General features: G+C 53.8%; 1 non-coding gene across 1 annotated transcript in view; it reads left to right on the plus strand.

The window, feature by feature from the left end:
- The first annotated feature begins 3,923 nt into the window (after nucleotides 1-3,923).
- Nucleotides 3,924-5,000, plus strand: part of LOC124732881 — a 1,909-nt gene continuing 832 nt past the window's right edge. Inside the window, exon 1 of the ribosomal RNA XR_007008839.1 lies at nucleotides 3,924-5,000. This exon is cut by the window's right edge and continues 832 nt beyond it. This is a non-coding gene — a ribosomal RNA (small subunit ribosomal RNA).

The raw sequence follows: 5,000 nt of genomic DNA on the forward strand, positions 1-5,000 counted from the left end.
ACAACGGTGCACCCAACATCACAATAGTACCTCCTGTCACAGCGCACAAACAATGACATGAGTCAAAGACACAGGTCTGACACAAGCATAGAATTGGAGCGCCGCCTCTAATAAGCCAAAGGTGCATCCTGACGTGACAAATCTCATCATGTCACAAGCATTCACTTACTATAATCACTATCAACGAACCTGCCGCCCCGCCCCCCCCCCCCCCCCCCACACCTTTCCTTACAACAACGTGTAACCTAACCTAACCCATGTTGTACCTTAACCTAACCCATGTTGTACCTTAACCTAACCCATGTTGTGCCTTAACCTAACCCATGTTGTGCCTTAACCTAACCCATGTTGTCCCCTAACCTAACCCAAGTTGTCCCCTAACCTAACCCATGTTGTCCCTTAACCTAACCCATGTTGTGCCTTAACCTAACCCATGTTGTGCCTTAACCTAACCCATGTTGTCCCCTAACCTAACCCATGTTGTCCCCTAACCTAACCCATGTTGTGCCTTAACCTAACCCATGTTGTCCCCTAACCTAACCCATGTTGTGCCTTAACCTAACCCATGTTGTCCCCTAACCTAACCCATGTTGTCCCCTAACCTAACCCATGTTGTCCCCTAACCTAACCCATGTTGTGCCTTAACCTAACCCATGTTGTGCCTTAACCTAACCCATGTTGTCCCCTAACCTAACCCAAGTTGTCCCCTAACCTAACCCATGTTGTCCCCTAACCTAACCCATGTTGTGCCTTAACCTAACCCATGTTGTGCCTTAACCTAACCCATGTTGTGCCTTAACCTAACCCATGTTGTCCCCTAACCTAACCCATGTTGTCCCCTAACCTAACCCATGTTGTGCCTTAACCTAACCCATGTTGTCCCCTAACCTAACCCATGTTGTGCCTTAACCTAACCCATGTTGTCCCCTAACCTAACCCATGTTGTCCCCTAACCTAACCCATGTTGTCCCCTAACCTAACCCATGTTGTGCCTTAACCTAACCCATGTTGTGCCTTAACCTAACCCATGTTGTCCCCTAACCTAACCCATGTTGTCCCCTAACCTAACCCATGTTGTCCCCTAACCTAACCCATGTTGTCCCCTAACCTAACCCATGTTGTCCCCTAACCTAACCCATGTTGTCCCCTAACCTAACCCATGTTGTCCCCTAACCTAACCCATGTTGTCCCCTAACCTAACCCATGTTGTCCCCTAACCTAACCCATGTTGTCCCCTAACCTAACCCATGTTGTGCCCTAACCTAACCCATGTTGTGCCCTAACCTAACCCATGTTGTGCCCTAACCTAACCCATGTTGTGCCTTAACCTAACCCATGTTGTCCCCTAACCTAACCCATGTTGTCCCCTAACCTAACCCATGTTGTCCCCTAACCTAACCCATGTTGTCCCCTAACCTAACCCATGTTGTCCCCTAACCTAACCCATGTTGTGCCTTAACCTAACCCATGTTGTCCCCTAACCTAACCCATGTTGTCCCCTAACCTAACCCATGTTGTCCCCTAACCTAACCCATGTTGTCCCCTAACCTAACCCATGTTGTCCCCTAACCTAACCCATGTTGTCCCCTAACCTAACCCATGTTGTCCCCTAACCTAACCCATGTTGTCCCCTAACCTAACCCATGTTGTGCCCTAACCTAACCCATGTTGTCCCCTAACCTAACCCATGTTGTGCCTTAACCTAACCCATGTTGTGCCTTAACCTAACCCATGTTGTCCCCTAACCTAACCCATGTTGTCCCCTAACCTAACCCATGTTGTGCCTTAACCTAACCCATGTTGTGCCGTAACCTAACCCATGTTGTGCCTTAACCTAACCCATGTTGTGCCTTAACCTAACCCATGTTGTGCCTTAACCTAACCCATGTTGTGCCTTAACCTAACCCATGTTGTGCCTTAACCTAACCCACGTTGTCCCCTAACGTAACCCACGTTGTCCCCTAACGTAACCCACGTTGTCCCCTAACGTAACCCACGTTGTCCCCTAACGTAACCCACGTTGTCCCCTAACGTAACCCACGTTGTCCCCTAACGTAACCCACGTTGTCCCCTAACGTAACCCACGTTGTCGCCTATCGTAACCCACGTTGTCGCCTAAACCTGCTCTGTAATTGTTATACGACTCGTTCAATTAGTGTAGTGTTGCCCACCCGCAACCCTCGCAATATAGTTCGCTACTCGCACTGCCCGCTCCCCTGTGTATCGCTTCATGTTAAACACCTTGCAAGTCTTGCTGACTTTCCACATGCTCCTGCTGTACACTGTAATGTGGATGGCAGCAGGGCGTACATGCCGCCCCCCCCCCCCCCCCACCTCTCCCCACGTCCCCACCTTGCCCCCTGCCTTCGCAAGGTGGTTGGTGACAAGTTTGCATGTTCAATGCCCTTCGCATGCGACGTACGCAGGCTACGTTGTGGTGCGGCCTGTGTCAACTGTCCGCTGATGTCGTACGCGTGAACCACAATCTGTACTGCACATTCGTCCTTATGTACTGAATGATACATCGTGGCACATGTGTGACCGTACAACGACTGCGCCCAAAAACGGCGGACCATACAGTGCAAATATTGTGCACGCAGCTACGTGTCGTCTCCCTATGAGAGCTGGATTGCAGTGTGGTACGCCATAGAGACGTGTGGGAGGAACGGACGCCGTGGATGGCGATCAGCATGAGCTGTCTGTTGATGTATTCGGACCTAGTCGTCTCTCCTCACACACCGTGATGGCATGGTGCAGCGCGTTCCATATCTGCGACATGCTACAGAAGCCGGTTGACAGTCGTTCGAGCAATGGACATCGCATACGTACGGGGGCCACCTTCCACGTATTGTCTAGGCGTGCACATTTTGTTGCGTGTATGTGGGCAGACGTAGTGTGGCGTGACACCTGACACAGGCATGCAATAATGGTTGAAGTTGCAAATGGCGATGGACGCCTACGTTTTCTGGTGAAGTTACGCAAATGAAGAAATGGTAACCCGTTGTGGTGCGGTTGTTCTCGCTAGGGGTGAATCGGTGATGGCGACGATAGGTTGAGGTACTAACCGGTTGTTCCAGCGATACCCACCATGCCGACGAAACTGAACGGCATCTGGGTGTGAAGCGATACGCGGCGGTGGCTGGGTGGGACCGTCCCCGGCCGGTGAGGGGGCGCCTCCCGGCGTGCTGGCCGCGCGGTGCGTGGGCGCACGCGCTACAGCCGGCTGGTGGGGGCGGCCAGTGGCAGGCGCGCCGGCCGACGGACGCGGCAGGCGTCGCAGCTGCGCGCCGGCGCACCCTGCGCGCGGCGCCGTGCGGCCAAAGTAGGTCCTCGCGGGCCCGGTGCGAAGCGCGGTGGACATCTGCAGTGTGCTGGTCCGATTGAGGACTGTGTGCGTTGAGGATGCGCCGCCGCCCGGCGCTCGGCGCCGCGACGCCGTCTGCTGCTCGGTCGCCCCAGCGGTTCTCGCTGGTGGTTTGTATCGCAGCTGTGCGGATGTGTTGGCGTGTGCGCTGTGCTGGGAGAGTTCGCTTCGGCACCCAAGTGGGGCTTTTGTCCTTCTGTGGCGCTGGCGTTGGAGCTGCCGGTCACCGTAGGTGGCGCGTGTTGTCTCCCGCCGGCAATGCCACGACAGCACGCTCCCGGGCCTCTGTCGGCAGCGGCAAGCTCAGTTGGGAGCACGGGTGGTCGCACCGAAAGCGTCTACTCGCCTAACTCCGGGCGATTGCGCCTCTCTCGAACCCGACCAAGTACTTGGGACGGCGCTGCGCGCCGCCGGGACCTGAGAGGGTTTCGAGGTGTATTGTGCAGGGGAGCTCAGCCTCCTCCTGTTTGCAGAATGATTGAGCGGACGCTTGCGTGTTCGCGCGGGCCCCCGGGACACACTCCCGGGCGGCCGGCTGCTCAGCTCTAGTTGACGCAGCTCCCTGGTTGATCCTGCCAGTAGTCATATGCTTGTCTCAAAGATTAAGCCATGCATGTCTCAGTACAAGCCGCATTAAGGTGAAACCGCGAATGGCTCATTAAATCAGTTATGGTTCCTTAGATCGTACCCACGTTACTTGGATAACTGTGGTAATTCTAGAGCTAATACATGCAAACAGAGTCCCGACCAGAGATGGAAGGGACGCTTTTATTAGATCAAAACCAATCGGTCGGCTCGTCCGGTCCGTTTGCCTTGGTGACTCTGAATAACTTTGGGCTGATCGCACGGTCCTCGTACCGGCGACGCATCTTTCAAATGTCTGCCTTATCAACTGTCGATGGTAGGTTCTGCGCCTACCATGGTTGTAACGGGTAACGGGGAATCAGGGTTCGATTCCGGAGAGGGAGCCTGAGAAACGGCTACCACATCCAAGGAAGGCAGCAGGCGCGCAAATTACCCACTCCCGGCACGGGGAGGTAGTGACGAAAAATAACGATACGGGACTCATCCGAGGCCCCGTAATCGGAATGAGTACACTTTAAATCCTTTAACGAGTATCTATTGGAGGGCAAGTCTGGTGCCAGCAGCCGCGGTAATTCCAGCTCCAATAGCGTATATTAAAGTTGTTGCGGTTAAAAAGCTCGTAGTTGGATTTGTGTCCCACGCTGTTGGTTCACCGCCCGTCGGTGTTTAACTGGCATGTATCGTGGGACGTCCTGCCGGTGGGGCGAGCCGAAGGCGTGCGACCGCCCCGTGCGTGCTCGTGCGTCCCGAGGCGGACCCCGTTGAAATCCTACCAGGGTGCTCTTTATTGAGTGTCTCGGTGGGCCGGCACGTTTACTTTGAACAAATTAGAGTGCTTAAAGCAGGCAAGCCCGCCTGAATACTGTGTGCATGGAATAATGGAATAGGACCTCGGTTCTATTTTGTTGGTTTTCGGAACCCGAGGTAATGATTAATAGGGACAGGCGGGGGCATTCGTATTGCGACGTTAGAGGTGAAATTCTTGGATCGTCGCAAGACGAACAGAAGCGAAAGCATTTGCCAAGTATGTTTTCATTAATCAAGAACGAAA

Source organism: Schistocerca piceifrons, unplaced genomic scaffold, assembly GCF_021461385.2.
Source record: "Schistocerca piceifrons isolate TAMUIC-IGC-003096 unplaced genomic scaffold, iqSchPice1.1 HiC_scaffold_1368, whole genome shotgun sequence".
Classification (NCBI taxonomy): Eukaryota; Metazoa; Arthropoda; class Insecta; order Orthoptera; family Acrididae; genus Schistocerca; species Schistocerca piceifrons.